Here is a 26,231-nt window from a genome sequence, read left to right as displayed (position 1 = left end):
CCGCAGCTTTCTGAAAAAAAATAGTCTGACTCTCTAGTTCTTCTCCTCAGGGAACACGCACGAGTCCTTCACGACCTCTCTCCACGGGTCTTCACTCCAGCGCCTTACAGTTCAACCTCTTTCGGAAAACAGAAACTATCCTCAGACGTGCAGAACTGTCCTCAGACAGACGGCCCAGAAGGCTTCGATATTAATAAAAAGCAAGAACAGAATACAAAGTTTATTACAACGGAAATTCCTCAGAGTTCATTACAACACACATGCTCTCAATCAAACGATACCTTGAACTCGTAGAGACTCTTTCTTATATAGACCTAAAACGAATCTAAACTTAGCTAAGATATGACATAAAGTAGAAATAATTGAGGGTCTTGTCGGTATCTTTTTCCACCGACGGTGTCTACTCAATCTTTCTTTTGTACAAAAGATTCCTGTCACAACATGTAACCAACATTATTACATTGCTGACAAGAGATTCTTATATCACGATCTTCTTTTACCAAGGTCCCGTAGGACTCCTTGTCTCCCATAAATCTTCTTCGGACGATCCGGCGGATGGCTCGTACTCATCAATGAGTTGTCGATTGTACCTGTTCATGAGTCGGTTATACTGTTCTTCGATTCCCTCGTTTGGATCTTGTGCATCTGTCATTTCTCCTTTTTCTTTTGTCATACTGTGAGATGTTGTGGATGACGATTCTCCTTTTATGATTTTTGTTTTGATTTTTTGAAGTCCTGGTTGTAGTGGTGTATGCATCAACTCCTGTTTTTCCCACTTGTTCAAAAAAGGAAGAGCACTTATTCCAATATCGAGAAAAGAATCTTTAAACGCATTTCGTGCCGCTGGTGATCTTTGTACTGCCAATTCTATCCCATCTAATGATTCCCATTTAAATATCTAAAACATATTAGTGGAGCTTTCAATAGAGTGTTGTACCCATAACCTGCAGTTTTCGCTCAAACAGTCTTTATGCTGCCATCCCAACTCAAAAATTATTGACGTGCATATTCTTTTAGAGATCATCAGGCTAATGATGTGGATGACATTATTGTTCCAATTTGGAGATATAATTGAGATGGTGATTAATGCCTTCTGATTAATTGCAAATTTTAAAGCTTTTGGTTGTCCTTGCAGGCTATCCATTTTATTAAGAATTTGAATTTTTTCAACCAACTTCAAATTTCCAAACTCATGGAACCATTCAGCATGCTGTTTGATTAACTCTTGATTATTACCAGATTCAGAATTACCAATCCTTTCATGACTGAAGATTTGAGAGAAAGGATTTGGTTCTATGCTATCTCTCATTCTCAAACTATGAAAATCCCACTGATAAGCATATGTCTTCAAATATTGGAGGGATCTTTGTATGCATTGAGATACTCTGGTCACTTGAATTTTTCTGCATTTTCCTTCTTGTATTCTCCAATCTGCAAATTTCTCAAATATTTCATACTGAGGGAACGTATCAGTATTTGCATAATTGTCATCAATCCTTTGAAGGAAAGAGGATTCTAGTTCCTCAAATATATCTGGAATTCTTAGAGAAAGCAGATACTTTACCATTTCTTCTTTTATGGGAATTTCTTCTAAATCCAGAATTTTGGCACCTGTGAAAATACTAAGGGCAAAGTCAACACTGCCTATGATCTGATAGTAATTCAAGACTCTGAGTGTCCAGATCATTTTGTCTGTGTAGATGCTAGACCATAAATCAGATAAGCTTCTAAAGAAAATCTTAACCTTCATATTTGGTAAAGAAAATACTTTCACCAAGTTTTCATCAAGGCCTAGAGATATACCCAGATTTTTTGACTGCCATGCTTGGCATTTTCTGATCCACCAATTCCTTCTTAGTCTAAAACCAACCAATTTCTTGATTTCATCTGTCACAAAACTTGCATAATTTTCTAAGATTCGAAATCTATCTACAAAGGTGGCAAAACTATCATCTGCAGGGCCTTTACCTGGAATCTCAAAAACTGAATATTTACAAGTTATGAACATCTTGCTCATGTCTCCGGTCAGAACGTCTGTCAAGAAATTCGAGTTACCTGGTATCCACTCGACGTCAAATTCAAATTGCTGAAACCAGATCTGCCAGGCCAAAATCCTGCCCTTTGCAAGTTGTCTTGAAATCTTTGCTGTCAGAAAATATTTAAAATTTTTGGAGTCTGTTCTGATTAAAAACTTGACCGGGGTTAGATATACCTCAAACCGCTGAATCCCGTTGAAGATAGCTAATGTTTCTTTTTCAGCTATGAAGTAGTTTTTCTGACTGGCTGTAAACTCTCCGGAAGCATAACCACATAGATTTTCTTCAATCTCTCCTTTGCTATTTCTTCTTTGTTCTAATAATACAGCTGACCAAAAATCAAGAGATGCATCAGTTTGTAAAATTAATAAGCCATCACCTGGTGGTTGAATCTTTGGCAGATGTTGACATTCTTCTTTGAGTTTCTTTACTGCTTCAGTGGCTTCTTCTGACCATCCTCCGTCACTGTGTCTTCTTATAGGAGCTGTCTTTTGTGAGAGATTTGGGATGTACTTATGCAAGTAGTTCAGAACTCCAATAAACCTTTGGATTGCCTTTTTGTCCTTCAGTTCATCAGGAAACTGTGTCAATTTTGTTAACGCATGGGGCTGCATTTGAATAGAACCATTTGCAACATTTATCCCCAAAAAATCAATGCTATCCTGAAATAAGGACATCTTTGTATTTGACAGAACTATACCATGTTTTTTAACTTCTTCAAGAAAAATCTCTAGATGTTTCAAATGAGTATGTACATCTGGACTATGGATCAAAATATCATCTATATATGTAACTATAAAGTCATAGTTGGCAAAAATATAATCCATCCTTCTTTGGAAGAAGGCTGGAGCGTTCTTCAACCCAAATGGAACAACTTTCCACTGATAAAATCCTGCTGGACATATGAAAGTTGTTTTGTGCCTGTCTTCTGGCTGAATCTGTATCTGATAGTAACCTGACTTCATGTCAAATTTACTGAATACCTTACTATGTTGAATCTTCTGTATAATTACTTCTGGTCTTGGCAATGGGTAATTAAAATTCTGAGTAATTGCATTAAGAGGTTTGTAATTGATCACCATCCGTGGTTTACCTCTTACTATCTCAGAATGGTTTCTAACTAGAAATGCAGAACATGCATAATGAGATTCACTGATTTCTATTAGCTGCATTTTTAGTAGTTCTTGAATTTGATTCCTCATTTCTTGTTCATCTGATGGTGTGCAAGGAATCACTTTTCCTTTTACTCCATTGTCATGTAAGGTGACTATCTCTTGCATTGGACTCTCTGTTTCCCAAAACTGTTGTGGGTTGTCCGAGCAGCTTTTCAGAAGTCTCTGGTAAATGTCTCTCTATTCTGTAGACCAGTTTTCTTCAATGCATGCTGATTGTTTATTTGTTTTTTTCTGCTCTAGCTTCATAGATTTGTAGGACCTCTTGCCAATCATTGGAATCTTTAGTTGGCCTTCTAGTTCCTACTTTCTTTTGTCTATTCTCATGCCTAGCTTCAGAGTTTGCAATGCTTAGTCTAGGCACAGATATAGCCTTTTCCTTCAGATTTATTATCAGCTTATCTTGGCTGATAGTTACTGGAAGCACAGAATTTATGAATGGCATGCCTCACATTAAACTTGCTGAAGGGTCATAGTGCTGAATTGCTGAGATTTTTACAATACTCCCTCCAACTTTTAAAGAAATATTGTCTACATAATGTGTGAGCTGGACAGATCCTCCAATTGTTTCTGAAACTAGTATATTCTTTAAAGGTTTCCAGAGAGATTTGAACAAAGATGGTCGAGCTAGATTATTTGATCCTCCAGTGTCTACAAATGCATCTACTGAAATCCATTCATTTCTGACTTGAACTTCTACTGGAATATAAATCAAGCTCTCTGTTTTCACAATCTTTTTTAACAAAGTATTTTGTTCATTTCTTGAAATCTCTGGCAGAGGTATACTAGTTGATGGTGCAATTTTCTTCTCAAATGGGCATAAAGAATTGAATTGAGGTAAAGATGATGCAATTTGTTTACCTCTATTTGTCCTCTCTGATACTTCTGTTCCTTCTGATTCTTCTTCAGAATTGGATTCTGAATCTGAATCATCTTCTGTCTCACTTGATGACTCAATAGTTGAAGAACTTTCTATATCACTATAGTGCTGTTCACTATAAAAATCATCATCAGAACAATTTGTACAAATATTCATTTTCTGTACAGGGTCTTCATCTTCATTATCTGAAACTTCTGTAAGAATATATACATCAGAAATTTCTTCATCTGATTCTACTACAAACCAATCATCTTGAAATTCTTCAATTTCTATACAAGCTTTAAGTTTACTAGATGATTTCTGAGGACACTTTCTGGCATAATGTCCTTCTTTTTACAAATGAAACAACAATTGTTGTTTCTTGGAGCTGTTCTCTTTTTCAAATATCTGAATTTTCTGAAAGGTCTCTTCGGGTTCGATACTTTTTTGGGCTTGTATCTACCATACCTTTTGTATTTTTTCTTTTTTGATTTAAAAGGTGTCCATGGTAATACAGTTTTGCAGACATCTGAACTTGGAGTGATGTCATGCGCCTTCTTCTGCCAACACAAATATTTGACCTTTTTTGACACTCTAAACAGAAGATCAACCCAATAAACTTGTTCTAAACTTTTCATTTGAACCTCAAGATCTTTCATAATCAGATCTCCTAAGTTTCCTGGCAACTTTGACAAGAAAGAAACTTTTTGAGCAATATCATTAAACAGATTAGCTTTAAAGACTTTAGCCATAAATTCTTTACTGAATTGATCTAAATATTTTAGATCTTTTAGTTCCATGCGGCTAAGGTCAGTCAATAGCTATTTCTTTTCATCTTTTGGTTCTGGCATAAACTGGGTTTTTAACAGCATTTCAAATGTAGCTAAACCTGCTTCCATGACTGCTATTCTCTCTGCTTCTGTTCCTCCCATCCACCAATCAAATACTATTCCTGCCATCCTCTTTTCTGCTAAGATCATGATAGACACGTTGTCTAATCTTGTTGTGACCTGCATTTGATATAAGGCTCCTATCCAGATTCTAATAGACTCACCAGGATTGGATGAGTTATCTAAATCTAGAATGTAACCACTAGAATTTGTAGCAAACAGATCTTCTTCAACTCTAGGATACTTAGCTTCTCTCAAGATGTGAGCTTTGTTTTGATTCTTTATTGATGGCATAATAAAGGATGGAAACTTTATTGCAGCTTGTTCTAAAGACATGACTTCCTTCTTAGATTCAAAAGGTTTTTCTGCTTTAAACGTTCTAGAAGATCCACTGGTTAATTTTCCAATGTCTCTGGAAGTCCCTTCTCCATCACTTGTTTCTGGTACTTCTTCTTCTAAATCCCAGTAATTTGGGGCTGTCATGTCTACATGAAATTTTGGGATTTTCTTACCCTTCTTCTTCATTTTTCTTTTTCTTCTCTCCGCTCTTTCTCTCTTTTCTTCTTGTTGCTCTTCATACAACAATTTTAAATTTTCATTTATCAGATCTGCTTGTTGTCCTTAATTGTCTAGAACATTTTCAGCATGAGAACACCAAGTAGTCAAATAATTTCCTACTTGATATACTTGTTCCAGATCATTGGGTTCTTGTGATTCATGTTCTAGAAGAGGTGCACAATCTGCTCTTGTAGCGGGCTGTTTGGACATTGATGAAGAGACACAAAATTTTGTTTTTGGCGGCCATTTTCCTCCTCTGACAAATCTTTTATTTGCATATCTATATTCTTCCATAGGTGGATAATTCTGTACATGAGTTCTAAACATTTTATTTACAGCTAGAAAAGGTTTTTCTTCAGGTATATACAATTGTTTTTCAGACCGGGGGGTACTTGTGGAAGTAGACGGCTGTTCTTCTGGTATAGATAACTGTCTGTAAAAGGACCTTCTTCCACTTTGGACTGGGCTTTCTACTGGTAATACATGTTTCTCTGGAAAGACTATTGGCTTGGGAATCCTAGGGTAAATAGACTGATTTGGAATTATTTTTACCCCTCCATCTTCAAGAGCCAATCTTTTGATTTTTCTGCTTGTATCATCTGAAGCCAAAGACTTATATTGAATGTACCAGTGATCGGGTAATGTTTCTTTGTCATAATGCACACCTTCAATCTGTGCATTTCCGATCCCTACAGTCACACAGTCTTTCAACACCGGCTGTTTTAGTTTAGGATGTACTGTATTTGTTAATTGAAAGGAAGTTTGAACAATTACAGACAAGAAGTCACTCTCATCTGCCATAGACAATCCTTGCACTCCTATCAAGGCTTTCCAACATTCTTTAAGATGCATGTCTGTCAGACTGATAGCATAATCAGGATAAATTGTTCCATACTGACAACCAGACATCAAATTTCCCAGTATTGTTCCTATTCTGGCATGATCATATTCATTGTGCCTTGAATCAAACAATTCTGCTATGCAGGGAGTATTTAAACCATGTCTAAATAGAGGAGCCAGACCAATCCTTATAGCTCCGAAATGTAAATAATAAAATCTTCCTTCCTTAGCATATTTCCTAAACTTTTTTATTTCATCTTCTGAGAATATGTTAAGTCCTATTATCTGCACATGTGGACCTTTAATTCTGATCTTAACTTCAACTTCTTTGAAGTAATATTTCTTAGAAAGCTTAAACATCATTGGAACCGGATAGACTTCTTTAGTATCTAATGCAGGGGGGTTCCAGCTTTCTGGATCTTCTACTTGTTCATGTTCATTTACTTCTGATTCAACAGATCTATTTTCTACTTCAGATATGGATCTTTTATCTATGGTAGAGAAAGATCTTAAAAATTTGGCCATCTTAGAAAGGTATAATTCTATTCCAGAAATAGACTGATAAAGCTTTTATTTACTCAGCACAATGTTAAACAAAGATGCCTTTCAAATGCTCTTGGATCTTCTCAGGTTCTGTCTATAGAATTATACAGGTTCGTTTTCAAGGCTCTGATACCAAATAGGGGTGATCGTTCAAAACGGAGCAATTCAACAGAATAAACAAGATGAAGCTATGGGTATTCAGGACTTACTTTGGGGGTGACCGTTCAAAACGGAGCAATTCAACAGAATAAACAAGATGAAGCTATGGGTATTCAGGACTTACTTTCAAAATCCCACAGCTTTCTGAAAAAAAAATAGTCTGACTCTCTAGTTCTTCTCCTCAGGCAACACGCACGAGTCCTTCACGACCTCTCTCCACGGGTCTTCACTCCAGCGCCTTACAGTTCAACCTCTTTCGAAAAACAGAAACTATCCTCAGACGTGCAGAACTGTCCTCAGACAGACGGCCCAGAAGGCTTCGATATTAATAAAAAGCAAGAACAGAATACAAAGCTTATTACAACAGAAATGCCTCAGAGTTCATTACAACACACATGCTCTCAATCGAACGATGCCTTGAACTCGTAGAGACTCTTTCTTATATAGACCTAAAACGAATCTAAACTTAGCTAAGATATGACATAAAGTAGAAATAATTGAGGGTCCTGTCGGTATCTTTTTCCACCGACGATGTCTACTCAATCTTTCTTTTGTACAAAAGATTCCTGTCACAACATGTAACCAACATTATTACATTGCTGACAAGAGATTCTTATATCACGATCTTCTTTTACCAAGGTCCCGTAGGACTCCTTGTCTCCCATAAATCTTCTTCGGACGATCCGGCGGATGGCTCGTAATCATCAATGAGTTGTCGATTGTACCTGTTCATGAGTCAGTTATACTGTTCTTCGATTCCCTCGTTTGGATCTTGTGCATCTGTCATTTCTCCTTTTTCGTTTGTCATACTGTGAGATGCTGTGGATGACGATTCTCCTTTTATGATTTTTGTTTTGATTTTGTGAAGTCCTGGTTGTAGTGGTGTATGCATCAACTCCTGTTTTTCCCACTTGTTCAAAAAAGGAAGAGCACTTATTTCAATATCGAGAAAAGAATCTTTAAACGTATTTCGTGCTGCTGGTGATCTTTGTACTGCCAATTCTATCCCATCTAATGATTCCCATTTAAATATCTTAAACATATTAGTGGAGCTTTCAATAGAGTGTTGTACCCATAACCTGCAGTTTTCGCTCAAACAGTCTTTATGCTGCCATCCCAACTCAAAAATTATTGACGTGCATATTCTTTTAGAGATCATCAGGCTAATGATGTGGATGACATTATTGTTCCAATTTGGAGATATAATTGAGATGGTGATTAATGCCTTTTGATTAATTGCAAATTTTAAAGCTTTTGGTTGTCCTTGCAGGCTATCCATTTTATTAAGAATTTGAATTTTTTCAACCAACTTCAAATTTCCAAACTCATGGAACCATTCAGCGTGCTGTTTGATTAACTCTTGATTATTACCAGATTCAGAATTACCAATCCTTTCATGACTGAAGATTTGAGAGAAAGGATTTGGTTCTATGCTATCTCTCATTCTCAAACTATGAAAATCCCACTGATAAGCATATGTCTTCAAATATTGGAGGGATCTTTGTATGCATTGAGATACTCTGGTCACTTGAATTTTTCTGCATTTTCCTTCTTGTATTCTCCAATCTGCAAATTTCTCAAATATTTCATACTGAGGGAACGTATCAGTATTTGCATAATTGTCATCAATCCTTTGAAGGAAAGAGGATTCTAGTTCCTCAAATATATCTGGAATTCTTAGAGAAAGCAGATACTTTACCATTTCTTCTTTTATGGGAATTTCTTCTAAATCCAGAATTTTGGCACCTGTGAAAATACTAAGGGCAAAGTCAACACTGCCTATGATCTGATAGTAATTCAAGACTCTGAGTGTCCAGATCATTTCGTCTGTGTAGATGCTAGACCATAAATCAGATAAGCTTCTAAAGAAAAGCTTAACCTTCATATTTGGTAAAGAAAATACTTTCACCAAGTTTTCATCAAGGCCTAGAGATATACCCAGATTTTTTGACTGCCATGCTTGGGATTTTCTGATCCACCAATTCCTTCTTAGTCTAAAACCAACCAATTTCTTGATTTCATCTGTCACAAAACTTGCATAATTTTCTAAGATTCGAAATCTATCTACAAAGGTGGCAAAACTATCATCTGCAGGGCCTTTACCTGGAATCTCAAAAACTGAATATTTACAAGTTATGAACATCTTGCTCATGTCTCTGGTCAGAACGTCTGTCAAGAAATTCGAGTTACCTGGTATCCACTCGACGTCAAATTCAAATTGCTGAAACCAGATTTGCCAGGCCAAAATCCTGCCCTTTGCAAGTTGTCTTGAAATCTTTGCTGTCAGAAAATATTTAAAATTTTTGGAGTCTATTCTGATTAAAAACTTGACCGGGGTTAAATATACCTCAAACCGCTGAATCCCGTTGAAGATAGCTAATGTTTCTTTTTCAGCTATGAAGTAGTTTTTCTGACTGGCTGTAAACTCTCCGGAAGCATAACCACATAGATTTTCTTCAATCTCTCCTTTGCTATTTCTTCTTTGTTCTAATAATACAGCTGACCAAAAATCAAGAGATGCATCAATTTGTAAAATTAATAAGCCATCACCTGGTGGTTGAAGCTTTGGCAGATGTTGACATTCTTCTTTGAGTTTCTTTACTGCTTCAGTGGCTTCTTCTGACCATCCTCCGTCACTGTGTCTTCTTATAGGAGCTGTCTTTTGTGAGAGATTTGGGATGTACTTATGCAAGTAGTTCAGAACTCCAATAAACCTTTGGATTGCCTTTTTGTCCTTTAGTTCATCAGGAAACAGTGTCAATTTTGTTAACACATGGGGCTGCATTTGAATAGAACCATTTGCAACATTTATCCCCAAAAAATCAATGCTATCCTGAAATAAGGACATCTTTGTATTTGACAGAACTATACCATGTTTTTTAACTTCTTCAAGAAAAATCTCTAGATGTTTCAAATGAGTATGTACATCTGGACTATGGATCAAAATATCATCTATATATGTAACTATAAAGTCATATTTGGCAAAAATATAATCCATCCTTCTTTGGAAGAAGGCTGGAGCATTCTTCAACCCAAATGGAACAACTTTCCACTGATAAAATCCTGCTGGACATATGAAAGCTGTTTTGTGCCTGTCTTCTGGCTGAATCTGTATCTGATAGTAACCTGACTTCATGTCAAATTTACTGAACACCTTACTATGTTGAATCTTCTGCATAATTACTTCTGGTCTTTGCAATGGGTAATTAAAATTCTGAGTAATTGCATTAAGAGGTTTGTAATTGATCACCATCCGTGGTTTACCTCTTACTATCTCAGAATGGTTTCTAACTAGAAATGCAGAACATGCATAATGAGATTCACTGATTTCTATTAGCTGCATTTTTAGTAGTTCTTGAATTTGATTCCTCATTTCTTGTTCATCTGATGGTGTGCAAGGAATCACTTTTCCTTTTACTCCATTGTCATGTAAGGTGACTATCTCTTGCATTGGACTCTCTGTTTCCCAAAACTGTTGCGGGTTGTCCGAGCAGCTTTTCAGAAGTCTCTGGTAAATGTCTCTCTGTTCTGTAGACCAGTTTTCTTCAATGCATGCTGATTGTTTATTTATTTTTTCTGCTCTGACTTCATAGATTTGTAGGACCTCTTGCCAATCATTTGAATCTTTAGTTGGCCTTCTAGTTCCTACTTTCTTTTGTCTATTCTCATGCCTAGCTTCAGAGTTTTCAATGCTTAGTCTAGGCACAGATATAGCCTTTTTCTTCAGATTTATTATCAACTTATCTTGGCTGATAGTTACTGGAAGCACAGAATTTATGAATGGCATGCCTAACATTAAACTTGCTGAAGGGTCATAGTGCTGAATTGCTGAGATTTTTACAATACTCCCTCCAACTTTTAAAGAAATATTGTCTACATAATGTGTGAGCTGGACAGATCCTCCAATTGTTTCTGAAACTAGTATATTCTTTAAAGGTTTCCAGAGAGATTTGAACAAAGATGGTCGAGCTAGATTATTTGATCCTCCAGTGTCTACAAATGCATCTACTGAAATCCATTCATTTCTGACTTGAACTTCTACTGGAATATAAATCAAGCTCTCTGTTTTCACAATCTTTTTTAACAAAGTATTTTGTTCATTTCTTGAAATCTCTGGCAGAGGTATACTAGTTGATGGTGCAATTTTCTTCTCAAATGGGCATAAAGAATTGAATTGAGGTAAAGATGATGCAATTTGTTTACCTCTATTTGTCCTCTCTGATACTTCTGTTCCTTCTGATTCTTCTTCAGAATTGGATTCTGAATCTGAATCATCTTCTGTCTCACTTGATGACTCAATAGTTGAAGAACTTTCTATATCACTATAGTGTTGTTCACTATAAAAATCATCATCAGAACAATTTGTACAAATATTCATTTTCTATACAAGGTCTTCATCTTCATTATCTGAAACTTCTGTAAGAATATATACATCAGAAATTTCTTCATCTGATTCTACTACAGACCAATCATCTTGAAATTCTTCAATTTCTATACAAGCTTTAAGTTTACTAGATGATTTCTGAGGACACTTTCTGGCAAAATGTCCTTCCTTTTTACAAATGAAACAACAATTGTTGTTTCTTGGAGCTGTTCTCTTTTTCAAATATCTGAATTTTCTGAAAGGTCTCTTCGGGTTCGATACTTTTTTGGGCTTGTATCTACCATACCTTTTGTATTTTTTCTTTTTTGATTTAAAAGGTGTCCATGGTAATACAGTTTGGCAGACATCTGAACTTGGAGTGATGTCATGCGCCTTCTTCTGCCAACACAAATATTTGACCTTTTCTGACACTCTAAACAGAAGATCAACCCAATAAACTTGTTCTAAACTTTTCATTTGAACCTCAAGATCTTTCATAATCAGATCTCCTAAGTTTCCTGGCAACTTTGACAAGAAAGAAACTTTTTGAGCAATATCATTAAACATATTAGCTTTAAAGACTTTAGCCATAAATTCTTTACCGAATTGATCTAAATATTTTAGATCTTTTAGTTCCATGCGGCTAAGGTCAGTCAATAGCTGTTTCTTTTCATCTTTTAGTTCTAGCATAAACTGGGTTTTTAACAGCATTTCAAATGTAGCTAAACCTGCTTCCATGACTGCTATTCTCTCTGCTTCTGTTCCTCCCATCCACCAATCAAATACTATTCCTGCCATCCTCTTTTCTGCTAAGATCATGATAGACACGTTGTCTAATCTTGTTGTGACCTGCATTTGATATAAGGCTCCTATCCAGATTCTAATAGACTCACGAGGATTGGATGAGTTATCTAAATCTAGAATGTAACCACTAGAATTTGTAGCAAACAGATCTTCTTCAACTCTAGGATACTTAGCTTCTCTCAAGATGTGAGCTTTGTTTTGATTCTTTATTGATGGTATAATAAAGGATGGAAACTTTATTGCAGCTTGTTCTAAAGACATGACTTCCTTCTTAGATTCAAAAGGTTTTTCTACTTTAAACGTTCTAGAAGATCCACTGGTTAATTTTCCAGTGTCTCTGGAAGTCCCTTCTCCATCACTTGTTTCTGGTACTTCTTCTTCTAAATCCCAGTAATTTGGGGTTGTCATGTCTACATGAAATTTTGGGATTTTCTTACCCTTCTTCTTCATTTTTCTTTTTCTTCTCTTCTCTCTTTCTCTCTTTTCTTCTTGTTGCTCTTCATACAACAATTTTAAATTTTCATTTATCAGATCTGCTTGTTGTCCTAAATTGTCTAGAACATTTTCAGCATGAAAACACCAAGTAGTCAAATAATTTCCTACTTGATATACTTGTTCCAGATCATTGGGTTCTTGTGATTCATGTTCTAGAAGAGGTGCACAATCTGCTCTTGTAGCGAGCTGTTTGGACGTTGATGAAGAGACACAAAATTTTCTTTTTGTTGGCCATTTTCCTCCTCTGACAAATCTTTTATTTGCATATCTATATTCTTCCATAGGTGGATAATTCTGTACATGAGTTCTAAACATTTTATTTACAGGTAGAAAAGGTTTTTCTTCAGGTATATACAATTGTTTTTCAGACCGGGGGGTACTTGTGGAAGTAGACGGCTGTTCTTCTGGTATAGATAACTGTCTGTAAAAGGACCTTCTTCCACTTTGGACTGGGCTTTCTACTGGTAATACATGTTTCTCTGGAAAGACTATTGGCTTGGGAATCCTAGGGTAAATAGACTGATTTGGAATTATTTTTACCCCTCCATCTTCAAGAGCCAATCTTTTGATTTTTCTGCTTGTATCATCTGAAGCCAAAGACTTATATTGAATGTACCAGTGATCGGGTAATGTTTCTTTGTCATAATGCACACCTTCAATCTGTGCATTTCCGATCCCTACAGTCACACAGTCTTTCAACACCGGCTGTTTTAGTTTAGGATGTACTGTATTTGTTAATTGAAAGGAAGTTTGAACAATTACAGACAAGAATTCACTCTCATCTGCCATAGACAATCCTTGCACTCCTATCAAGGCTTTCCAACATTCTTTAAGATGCATGTCTGTCAGACTGATAGCATAATCAGGATAAATTGTTCCATACTGACAACCAGACATCAAATTTCCCAGTATTGTTCCTATTCTGGCATGATCATATTCATTGTGCCTTGAATCAAACAATTCTGCTATGCAGGGAGTATTTAAACCATGTCTAAATAGAGGAGCCAGACCAATCCTTATAGCTCCGAAATGTAAATAATAAAATCTTCCTTCCTTAGCATATTTCCTAAACTTTTTTATTTCATCTTCTGAGAATATGTTAAGTCCTATTATCTGCACATGTGGACCTTTAATTCTGATCTTAACTTCAACTTCTTTGAAGTAATATTTCTTAGAAAGCTTAAACATCATTGGAACCGGATAGACTTCTTTAGTATCTAATGCAGGGGGGTTCCAGCTTTCTGGATCTTCTACTTGTCCATGTTCATTTACTTCTGATTCAACAGATCTATTTTCTACTTCAGATATGGATCTTTTATCTATGGTAGAGAAAGATCTTAAAAATTTGGCCATCTTAGAAAGGTATAATTCTATTCCAGAAATAGACTGATAAAGCTTTTATTTACTCAGCACAATGTAAAACAAAGATGCCTTTCAAATGCTCCTGGCTCTTCTCAGGTTTTGTCTATAGAATTATACAGGTTCGTTTTCAAGGCTCTGATACCAAATGGGGGTGACCGTTCAAAACGGAGCAATTCAACAGAATAAACAAGATGAAGCTATGGGTATTCAGGACTTACTTTGGGGGTTTGCATTGCTACCTATTGCAATAACCAAACTATCCCACGAATCTAGTAGAGAGCACAACAAACTCATGCACTTATCTTCATTTGAAATTTTAATATCAACAGATAATAACTAACTTACTATAGTATTAAATGTGTTCAGATGTTCTGTCACCGAGTCTCCATCTTTCATCCCCAGGTTATACAGCTTTTTCCGTAGGAATAGTTTATTCACCAGAAACTTAGATTGGTACAAAGTCCCTAACTTGTCCCACAAAGCCTTCGTTGTAGCGTCCCCTAATACATTTAGCAACACTAAATCCAAGACACACAATCATATTGTTCTCTTACCCTTCTGATCCAACTTCTTCCATTCTTCATCAGACACTCTCGTTGGTTTAGTACCCAATCTACTTTGATCCACTAATCTTTATCAACCAACAGATCCTCCATCTTGATTTTCCACAACTCAAAACTCTAACCATTAAATTTCTCGATCTCTATCTTTCCACTGCTCGCCATCTTCTCTCACCACCACAATCGATCTCACAGATCTCCCACTGAACATGGTCTAAAACAGGCCCAAGCGAAACCCCTCAGCAACAAAGGCATCCCCTTGAAGCTAAAACAGCTCTGATTCCAAATGTAGGTTTTAACCCTGTACAGAAATTACCTGCATATGAATTCTAAAACACAGAAAATAAACAATGCGAGAGAATAACACATAAAACACATATACATAGATATTTTCCCCTGGATTCCAAAACCGGGACTACCAGCTTGATTTTTCATTATGTTCCTTTCAATGTTACAATACATATTTATACATGTCCAAGCATCCAATACCATGGACTGAAAACCATCGCGTCCAAAACCATGTGTGAAAAATCATGCACAAAACCATAGGTAGGTCTGCCCAACCTAATACAGGGTCCAAAAACAAAAAAAATTGGGCGTTGCGTCGGACCCCATAGAATGGGGTTACCTGCACCCCTCAAACCCCCTGTGACCCCCCCCCCCCCCCCCCCCACTATGCAATCATAGCAACAAATGGGGGGGCTCCGCCCCCCTTCTAACCCCTCAATTAACTAGGTGGGCTAGTCGTGGAAAGAATATAACACAAAACAACTATTGTGGGGTATGTATGTACTTTTGGAATAAATAGAAATATTTAGAATGATTTTGGCATATCGTTCTACAAATTTCGCACCACAAACTTGATCCTGGCTTCACTAGATTAGGTGATCCATTTGCCAAGTAATCTTTGAACACAGGGAATTGATCCTTATAATGACCCTCTACTTTGCATTTTGTGCACCATATTTCTAATCTGGTCTCTTTACCTTTCTTGAGATCTTGCAATTGCAAGGTCAAATTTAATAGTTGGCTCTAAATCTATTGTACTCCTGCATGAGTATCTTTGATTGATGAAGCTTCTAGCTTCATCACAATTTCGAATGCTTCAACTTGAGTCATGATCTTCTGTAGCCAACTTTCAATCGACAATCACAAATTTTTGTTTTCCTAAACTGCAAATTCATGCTCCTTTTGTCCAATCCAATCCTGGATTTCCTTCTTCGATGAACGTCAAAACATATCCCTCAAAGAGATCCCAGTCCCGAAAATGGAAGAATTTGCTGGCTTGAGGGGCTTGGACCTAGGTTAAAAGTGTACCGTGCACCAATAAAACCCTCAACCATTTTCCCTTTTAGCAATGACCTGCAAGCATATCGCAGTCTCAGCTGAAGTAGTTGTGGGAGGTTATAGAACCAGGTTTTTGTAGCTAGAGGGATATGCACACTAAGGTGCCCATGTGTTTACTTATGTCGTATACCTATCTACAAGTTCACATGCATAAATCACTTCACGCTGAGGATTCACTTCAATAGATTTTCACTTATTGCATAAACATATCAGAAAATAGTGTAACATTCATTCTTTCACATAATTCAGTAAAAAACATGCATAAAAATACTTATAAAGATAGATAATAAACACAGATATATAATATTTTTTTGAAACTTCTTCTTCATTTAGTAATATAGATCTTCAATACATACAACTTCTTCGACTTGCGCACTCATCTGCAAGTGGTCTGTGCACTTAGATACAGACTCTTCAAGGCCTCTGCACACTCACTTGCAGATCCTTCTCCTAAAGCCAAAAATACAAACTAAAGATAGATAGTATCAATGATTCATCTATGAATTCCTTACCATCTTACTTTCGACAAGGCACTATGTGTCCTTATATACATTTCATTACTACAAGATCATGGTCCACATACCATGGATCCAACATAATAATGAACTAACACCCAATACCCATTACAAAATGAGGTGCTTTGACCCACCCCAAGGCCCCTAAACATCATGTGGTAAATATAACTTCGTGGACTCTGTGTGCTCCACTCCTCAAAATGCAGAGTCTTTGACCAAAAATGGACCAAGTTGGGATGCGTCCAACAATCACTTCTTGTCAACATCAACTCATTATCCAGGAAGTTGACTTAGAAACAACCCTTCGATACCTTGGTTCTTACATACATCAATGCAAAGTTTCCTCGCTCTCAGCGACAGGTTTACATCAATGGCCTTCGATCAAAATATTTTATGTGTTGTTTGAAATCAACATATTCATTCACATCATATAGATTGTATTGCAGTACCTTTAGAGACATTAATATTAGTGGTGATTTCTCTCGCGTTTGTTAACGACTTACATCATTGGTCGATAATCATATGGTTTCTACCATGTTCGAATCCAGCATTAATTCACATGGTTCAACTCACACATTGGATTATCATGTGAACAATATAAAATACCCCAGATCTAGTTTGATCCATTTGAGCTGTGATTTGAGGATTAATAAAATATCACAATGTATGATGGTTATGATCACTCAGATAGTCATCTAGTCATGGGTCCATCATTTGTCATCAATGGACGTGTCTTTTGATCATTGTACATGTAATTTTACCTTATGTGTTGAGCATGGGTATGCCTCCCTCAATAAATATGTCATGATGTAAATGTATTGTAATAGAAGATTATCTCTCCGGTTGTTCTTGATCCTGACTTGTCAGAGAGTAAAGAAATTCAGCAATTAGTTTCCATTTCTAACTTTGTGCTTTAGGGGGCAATCTATTATAGCCCATTTTGTCACATCTGGTCAATCAACCTATACACTAGATCAATCAACATCCTTTCACCCCTTTACATCATCATTGCATAAAGCCCTAAGCATGACTCTCCTTAGTCCTAGAGTTTTTTGCCTGAAATTGCCTTAAATCAACCTTTTTAAGCACCAACGCAGTCTGTGTTCCTGTGGGCTTTGTTCCTGAGAAAGTTGCTCCATTTTGGGCAACGTTGATCACCAGCAAGTTTCTGTGTGTTCAGCAGCATTTATTCTAGAAATTCAGGAAAAATAAGAATATTTCTGAAGCTTCCTCTTCTAGAAGCTTCCAAGATTTGTTACAACTATTTACCTCAAATAAAACATTGAATCCTATCCTATCCTACCTTGTAGTTTCCATCCCTTATCCTTTGATCTCATCCTCCCATCAAGAGTGGATCTCAAAGCCTAGATTGGTAAATTGATAATAACTCACAACTTACCATCCTCTTCTATATATTTGAGGCCATCCAAAAGCTATGGGTTGTCTTTTGGAAATAGATTCTACCCTCATGTTGTTGTTGTGAAGAGTCATTATTCCATGGATTAGGGTGATTAGAGGTGCACTTTGTGGCAAAAAAGGAACAAGTCAACTTGGAGGAGCTCTTCTACAAGATCAACTACTATATTTGGTTGTATCTCACTCCATTTCTATTAATCCAAAGAGTTATTTGTTTTCCTGTATGTGATGTTATGATTTCATATTTCAATGCCATGTTGATCCGTTGAATGAAATGATTAGATGATATTACATAGATTTCATTGATCATTGGCTTGTGTTGTTTAATTGTGCAAGTTCTAATTATAGCAATCAAAGCTAAGATTGGTGCAATTAAGCCAAGAGAGGAGCGAAGCATATGACGGATCACAAGTAGGCTTCATCCCATTATATATTTACTTCAAGGAAAACATTTGATTCTTTATCCTTTTGTTGTTGTAGGCTAGGCTACCCAGTCTAGAGAAGATACTTCTTTCCACAGTCGTAGATTCCATATAACAATGGGCACACTTTCTTGACCCAATATCACTTCCAAAAAATTCTAAAAACCCCCTTCATTCAAATTTTGGCCCAGATGTGGTAAGAAAACCTGTGGATGGAAGCCCTATATTGTCATATAACTTATGGATGGCATCCCTATATTGTTTTTGAATTTCCAATTCTTTCATTCTACACCATAATTTTCTTCAATGTATTGTATCAAAACATTTCTTGAAGTCAAAATAGTAGAAAAATACATCTACTTCCAAACAACTGTTGGTTTGAGCTTATGGCATGTGAATGGGGTTGTTGGTGGCTGGATCGAGCTCCTCCATACTTGGCCAAGATTCCAAACTCTCGTTCGAGCTCTAATTTACCTTGTCGTATGCACACAATTGGTAGTGCAGACTGTCGATGGGTATTTTATCAAAAATATAAGCTTGATCAAGCCCTTTAGCTTGATCAAGCCACTTTTTGAATTTTGCACCTAGGTTGTATTGGTGGGAAAATGAAAAAAAATATGCTCGATCAAGCTTGCAGATAGCCTCGAGCTACACTGGAGCTCAATCAAGGTTTTGTTTTAATAATCGATTGAGCAATATTTAAGCCCTCAAATATCTCAATCAAGGGCTAAAATATTGCTCGATCTAACAATTAATAAGGGCTTGATTAAGATGCCTTTTCTCACCTTAAAATCATCCTTTCTTTCCAAAAAGTGTAACCCGACTTCATGCATAGACCCATTACTAAAAAAAATAGTAGAAAAAACTCATTCTATTAAAAAAAAACTCAGTGAGTGTTTTATGGTGTTGGGTTGTGACGGTTTTGTTGAATGTGTTGAGTCTCCATCTGTCCCTTCTATGAATTTGATAGGCTTTGAATTAATTGTCACAGGCTTTGGGCATGACTTAGTAGATTTCGATTTAGGGATTCAATTTGGAGTGTTTTTTGGTGTGCCTTGTCTTTCTTATTGTTCTTTTGCAGGTTGTGGCTACTTAGCATGTCCCCTCTATACAACATTGATGCCTCCTAGACAATGTGTGTCTTGTAAAATGGGAGGAGGTAGCCATGTTTCTCCGAGACAGAGAATGGTCCGACCCTTCATATATCATTTAGTAGTTACATATTTTAGTGTTACTTCTCCATATTTAATAAATGGAATTAGTGGGTTGGAATTTCAAGAATAAATGGAATCAAAAGCTCATTCTAAAGTATAGTTTCTTGATGATGGTTGGAAAAAGATTTCGGGCCTTGTTTTTGCAGGTGCAAGAAGAAACACTTTTTGAACTCATTAGCTTACATCAAAAAATTATCACCTTGCAGATATTAGTCCTAAAATATAAGAAATCAGAAAACTATAATGTTTTCTCCTCCCTAGAGGATATTAAACTAATGCTTCAAAATTAGAGATTTTTCTTGGACAACTTACATTCTCATTTGGAACTTGTTGAGGGTTACATTGTGAGTGATTATAAGGATACCTTTTTGATCCTAATCCGGATTGGATCATTATATTTGTTTTCATCCATCTCGATGCATTTGGAGTGAAACGTGGAGGAATCATCTCATGGGATAGTTTTTACTAGCGGCACCCAGTTTGGCGAAACAAGGTTTGAAACCTTCCAAGAACATTTTGAGGCATTAAACAATGTTTTTTGGGGGGTAAAACTATGTCATTGAAGCGTAGCATAATTTTATTCTATTCTACATAGATATATCTTTCAAACAATACAATAAGTGTGTTAGTTGGAGTTTGTATGCAAAAGTAATGCCACTCAGAAGTTGACCTTTTGGTTTTCATAGCTTTAGTTCGACAAGATGTCATGTGAGCCCCCATTATCCATGCAAATGGGGCTAGCTACATGATTATGATGTAAAAGACTCTTGAAGATTCTATATTGTAACTCTAGTTAAGAGTTGATGTAGTCAAAATTAACCACTAGTAGGCCATCGTCTTGTGTTATAACTGGGCCACTAGGAGGAAGAGGAATTACATTCTTTTGAGAGAATTGTGTTCCATAGCTAAGAAAATATTGGCATGAGAGAAAGGAGGTAGATACAATAGAGAGGATTTGTGCACTATAGTAGCCCATGGGCCACATGCTTACTTCTTTGTACTTGCAACCATATTTCTAGACAAACAAAGAGAGTGAAGCGACCTCACCTTCCAGTTGGATTTTCTCTCGAATGGGTTTCCCAAAGAGCATATTGTGTGTCTTATGTGTTTTTGTGAGCTTATTTTGTCATTAGCTACTTTTCTTCATAATTTCCATTCACATGCATGCACTATTTATAGTTAAATCTACAAATTTAGAATTTTAATAAAACAGTAATAATGTACAATTTCAATATGTTAATATATTATTATCATATATGGTGTGATGAACTATCCAGTGGAATATCCATGGAAAATTACTGATCAAATCCCATAGGTTCAAGTGCTCAAGTGCCAAGAACAATATCTTCTTCTAGGAATGACTAGTGTTGTTGAGATTTGGTAGTGTTGGTAGGCGTTTTTGTTCCTTTTCTCATTCATGTTGTTGTTGAAAAGTTGTTTTAATTAACAAGTATGGTGTCCTCATTACTAATTCTTTGTAGATATTATGATGGGCCTTCTTTCTCCATGTCTTGGTGCAACATTCTGTAATTGACTTCTATGATATTTTTGCAGCCTCACATGTTGAATTTTGTTTTTAATGGCATGTATCCATGAGGAGTTTAGGAATTTTACTACTTTTTTCACAAAATAGCTCTAGAGATTTTAGGTGTTCTTGCAAATATTGTGTTTTCTTTCATTAAAATAAGATCATCACCATAAAGAAGAAACTTTATAACATATTTGGTAAGTAAACCACTTCACCACTGAACTTATTTATACAATCCTCTGATTCTCAATGTATATCCCAAATAAAGTAGGGGATAATGGGAAAACTTGCTTGACCTAATATCACATCAAAAACATACTAAAAATCCATCTTGGTTTGAATTTTGGCCTAGAATTTGTCGTACAACCTATGGATAGTAGCCTTATATAGTTTTGGAATTTCCAAATCTTCTATTATACTCCACAATTTGTTTTAAGGTATTGTATCAAAAGGTTTCTTAAAGTAAAAAGAGTAGAAAAATACCTCCCCTCTCTATTTATCCCAAACCTTCTCCATCAAATGCCTACTTGTAATACAATGGTTGATGGTAGAATGATTTGGCCTGAAGCTCACTTACCATTTTTTCCTCTTACCCTCCTTTGTAGCCCAAACACTAATCCATTTTTCTATCATTCTCCAAACTTAACCAAAATATAATTAGCCATTATAGTGCCATAATTTAAAGGGTTGTTGATGTTTCCACTTTTAAGCAAGGGGGTGACAACACTAGTTGTCCAATTTGTCAAATTATCATTATCAATCAGCCCATTGAATATTATTTTAATGCAAGGTTTTAGCACTTCCAAGCCCCTTTTTAAGTATTCTTCTTGTAGACCATATTTGTCTTAATCTTTTGTCATTGAAAGCTTCTTTATTCCATCTTTAATATTTTTTAAGAGAAACATTTATTTCCTGGATTCATTATCAAACGGTTGTGTTCATCTGGCCCTCCCTCATATAGCTACTTCACATACTCTAACCATCCAATATTTGTAATATTATTTTCTTTATTCATGTCTTTTTATTTCATTTTTTTCTGAAAGCCTCTTGGATTGTGTCTCCCAAGTGAAATCAACTCCTTTATTCTTGCTTACATATAAACTTTTTCTTTTTTCCTTCCGTTTGACTAGATTTGCATATTTCCTATGATTACCCCATATTCTTGATTCTCTTTGTTGCCTTACAGTCCTGATCATAGCATGGATTTTCTAGAAAGATACTTTTCTTTCTTCTTTCAAGCCTAGATGTTTTGAAATAATTGATATCCTTGAGGATATTAAAGGTCACCATGATGATGTCTATAGTTTTCTCATTTGAATCGACCATCCCATGGGTTCCCACTTTCTATAACTCCTTTTCGAGGGCTATTCAAAATTTTTCTTGGTTTTTGTTAGGTTCCTATACCAATAGCAGTCATAATTTTTAATGTCTGAGATTAAACCTGTAATATGTACATACCTTTGCTTTCTGCAAATGTTTTCCATATTCCAAAAATTAAAAAATGTAAAGAGGGTATGTCCTAAAAGAATAATCAAAGGACAAAAAGAACAAAAAGGTCAAAAAAGATGAAAAATATGAACCCCAAGAAAAGAAAAAAGACCATGAAAGTGAGCAAGCCAAAATGATCCTACTATTTACTTCTTGTGCATAATAAATGATCGTGTGCAGTTTTTAATCCTTTCCACAATCCATGGTAGTCAAAATGTTTAAACTTGGCTATTTCATGTTATTAATTTCATGTCTATAGATAGAGAATAAAAATCTGGCCAAACAGTGTAACCTTGGCAGATAATTAGATAGGTAGAGTAAATAAAGGAGCTCAACTGTTTAATCTGAGCCCTTGGATGTAATAAGGTTAGATTTAGTTAGTCTACTATTGTAAAAAGAAAGAAAAATATTTGATAGGGTTTGCTAGCTCAAATGCACTCTAATAAAGAGAAGTAAAAATGGTAGGATGAGTAGATGGGTAAGTAAAACAAAGGTTGGAGAAGTATGATGATTGATTAGACAAAAAGCATATTTATCATTCTCATCATAAACTTCCAGATATGAGAGAATAACCAAGCATGCAAATGCTTCACAAAGTCAATTAATTAACTTCCCCCATTCATTTTACCACTTTACTTTACTAATTTCCCATAATAAAGTTCAAAGTACCTAAAACCTTCAAGTCAAAGAGGCTTAGAGAATTTCACTAACTTTTGGAGAGACCAAACCCTCAGCTCAATGATTTATGGATATCAAGTACTAAATTCCCCTCACAAAAATTCATTGCCCCCCATTTCCCTAATAAAACCCCTTTTCCTAAGGTTAAAACACTATTTCCCTAGAGAAAGTGATCACCCCCATGGAAAACACCTTTTTCGAAAAACACCCATAAAAACACATTACCCTAAGTATTAATGTTAATATGTGAAAACATCAAAATTCACAAAAATATAATTTACTTATTGTTGTGTCCCTTTTCCTCCCATTTGTATTAATTACTAATTTTATTACATTAAATCCTAATGAAAACCCATTTTCCCGTATATATATAGCTCCTATATATAAAATAACCCCACCCATTAGTTTAAATATAAACTATATCGCTACCCCTTATCCCTCAAAAATATTAAAATCCTGCCCTCAATCGTTAACCTCGATTAAATCCTTCGTTAATCACCTCGACAGCATAATCCCACCTTAATCCGTCATTAACCCAATACCACTGCACTTAATCAACCGTCGGGCCACCCACTACCCTCTGTGCAACTTCCTTGCCCGATCATCGTACAATCATCTCCCTTCACATCCAACGGCCTTCATCCATATCGGGCCAACCCAACATCCCTTACCGGCCCGAAAAGGCGGTTCTGCCACCAGACCCTGATGCTATGTGTTCGCTGATGAGTGGCATTGGGTGACCTCTCCCCAATACCACGGAGCACCTGTAAGTGGTGCGATAGAAACCATTTACTACCTGCTCACTATGCGACAAAACCATCACTGTTCACCCATGTACCCGCCAAAACTAATTTTTACATGCGTAAAAGCCAAAAGCCCCAAATCATTCATTTTTCTAAAATTTCAATGGTAAAACCTATGCATGCATGCACGTCGTCTGCAAACATTTAAAGCCATCAACCCACACCTAGTTGCACTCCAGAGACACTTAGACAACCTTGCAGCCTACACAGAGCCCTTTTTCGACTATTTGCAGTCTCCAGCCACCCTGTTCAAATCCAGTTTACCTCAATTCCAGGTATTTAAGCCACAATTCACCGAGAAATCCTATCAATTTCAAAACCCGTTATTGAGTTTTCTTAGTTAAAGATAAAAATTAATCAAAGAAGCTCAAGGAATTAAACCCACTTTGTGTTAAACACCATTTCCCTAAACACATTGCAAATTACCTCACCCATTCTCAAATCCACAAGAACTAAGAATGGTTGCCCCAATTGCCATGGATATGAGACCCCTCTCTACACCCCATTTAGACCTGGACCAGCTCTCCCTGGCTGATAAGGATGTGCAGATAAAGGACACCTCTGTCCATGAATCCCTGCTCAAAGCATATTGCCAAAGTAGGGATAGATTCTTGAACCAGGCTTATCAAATTGGACTGTGGGAGTCCAATTTGCCTAAATACCAGTTCCCTAGATTTCACATTTTCCCAGAAATTGTACACTACTATCATGCCAATTACATTCCTATTCAAAGAGTAGTCATGTACCCAAACCAAACTATACTTTTCACAATCACTGCTGAGTCTATAAATGAAATGTTACAACTCCAGCCTGGCCAAAACCTAACTCCCCTCTCCATTGGAGACTTGTTGGACTTATATCCCAAACGTAGCCCTACAAGATTGGCCCAAATAATCCAAACCTTCATCGTAGAAGAGAAGTACACCCCCAAACTCCCCCCTCCATATGTAGCAACTTTAGCTTCTCCTCGGGGCAGAAGTATTGTGAATATGATATCTAGTGTCCTGGGTTATACCACCAGTGAATATATTGATGAGATTATTTTAGCCTTCATGTCCATATACACTCCAGGGCAGCCTCCTGCAGTCATATATGACTATGCTCAATTCATAGCTGAAAGGATGCTTGAAGAGATCCTCAGAATGAGTAATGAGAGAGTCTTCAAATACTCCTTGGTCTTGTATCACATTTTCCTATATTACCAGTCAGACAAATTCCCACTTACGTTGCAAAAATTGGACACCAAGGGCCAACCAAGATCAGTTATCTTCTGGACCCCATTAATTCATCGACATCCTTCCCCCTATTCATATAATGAATTCATATATTCCTTTTTCCACCCTGTGAGGACCATGCTCAGTCGAACTCCTCCACTAAGAATCAGTCCTGAGATTAGGAGACTCCTTCATCTAAACATCAATCATCAGGTGGGAGATTGGTACTTGTACCAAAACCACACTGAAATCATGATTTATGGTTGTGAGCTAGCCCCATACAAACTACCTAAATACCTCCCAGTGACGTTATTTTCCCTAGAGTACTACAGGCAGATAATAAATTTAGATGAGGTAAACTTTGTTAAAGCCAAAAAGGAAGCCCGACTCAAGATCAAAGACCAATTGGGTCCTTTTATTTGTAATAGCAGAGAAGCTGGAAAGGAGGAAGACCTAATCCTTCAAAGATTAAAACTAAAACAGAGCTTCATATGGAGATATGATCCCTTGGATTCCATCTGCAAAAGAAGGCAAAAAAACAAGATGTCTCCCTATATCCATCACCACATCCTTGAGATAGAAAAGTATGACAACTAATTGCAATGGGTGAAAAACACTTTAGAGGATAGGGATAGTACTAAAGTTGTTGTGGAAAACACATTAATAGATCTGGAAAAACAACTTGATGAGGATTCCTTCCTATAGGTGCTAGAACAGTAAGATAGGCCAGAACAGTTAGATAGGCTAGATTAGTCAACTAGGACAGAACCATCAGAAGAACCAGCAACTACTTCTAGTGCCCATCCAGTCATGAAAACTCCTTAGAATGAGGAGAAGGTCCCAAAGAGAAATAGAGAAGGGGCTTCCACTTCAGGAATGCCCACTTTTGATGTACAGCAAGAGTAAAAAAAAAGGCAAAAGCCCAATCGAACCTCTGAGCAAGAGTTCACTAATCACTCATTTGA

Source organism: Pinus tabuliformis, chromosome X (genome assembly GCF_031772625.1).
Source record: "Pinus tabuliformis cultivar Carrire ecotype Pingquan chromosome X, CPIR1, whole genome shotgun sequence".
In the NCBI taxonomy this organism is placed as follows: domain Eukaryota; kingdom Viridiplantae; phylum Streptophyta; class Pinopsida; order Pinales; family Pinaceae; genus Pinus; species Pinus tabuliformis.
The sequence above is the reverse complement of the archived record's forward strand: the minus strand, read 5'-3'. Positions refer to the sequence as shown.